Source organism: Sorex fumeus, unplaced genomic scaffold (genome assembly GCF_029834395.1).
Source record: "Sorex fumeus unplaced genomic scaffold, SorFum_2.1 ptg000347l, whole genome shotgun sequence".
Lineage (NCBI taxonomy): Eukaryota > Metazoa > Chordata > Mammalia > Eulipotyphla > Soricidae > Sorex > Sorex fumeus.
The window spans coordinates 76613-77500 of record NW_026606403.1 but is presented as its reverse complement, the minus strand read 5'-3'; positions in this window follow the sequence as shown (position 1 = coordinate 77500).

The window sequence follows — 888 nt, the reverse complement described above, 5'->3', positions numbered from 1 at the left end:
CCGCCGCCAACGGCCCACCGCGGGAATCTCACCACCCGAGGCCTCCGAGCACAAGGGCGGTCCCGCGGCAGCCGAGGACGGACGACGACGACGACGACGACGGCCACCCTGCCACCGGGCGGGCAAGACTCGAGCTACACCCCGGCCACGACCACCGCCAGCGCGGACAGGTCAGGCGCCCCCGACGACTCGTCCCGGCCCTCAAACGCGGAGGTCACCGGCCGACGGCGAGACCGACACCCCCGACACCGGTGAGACGCACGCCCACCCCCCGCCGCTCGACGCACGTGCCTCCGACCGACCCCTCCGGGCTAAACGAGGCCCGTTCTGGGAGGGGTCAGCCGCTCCAGAGGCACGGCGAGACCGGCAGGGGGCAGGGCACGACCTGCACCGGGCGAGAGAGCGGACGCCGCTGACGGGCGACCCCCACGCGAGGGGGAACACGGGGGCCAAAGCACCACCGGGCTCCGCACGGGCACACAGCCTCCCCTGGGGAGGGGCCCGAGGGGCCGGGGGATCCGGGCCCGCGAGGGCCGGGGCAACGCAGCACACGCGCCGGGTGGGCTCCGAGGGGAAAACGCGAGAGGGAGGCGCCCGCCGCCGGGACCGACCGGGCCACCGGGAAAACTCTGCACGGGAATCCCACCGCCCAACGACCAAGGGCGGTCCCGCACCCACGCCCGGGACGCCGGCCGGCCCGACGGCCGACCCACCGACGCGCGCTCCACCACGGAAGCCACAGCCGCGCACGGCACCGCGGTGCCCCGACCGGCGGGGACCCGGATGGTCCAGCGCCAACCACCGACACCCGTTCCCCAGCCCCAACGCGAGGCAGGGAAGGCCGCCGGCGCCCAGAGCCTCCACAAACCGCTCTTCCTCTTCCCTCTG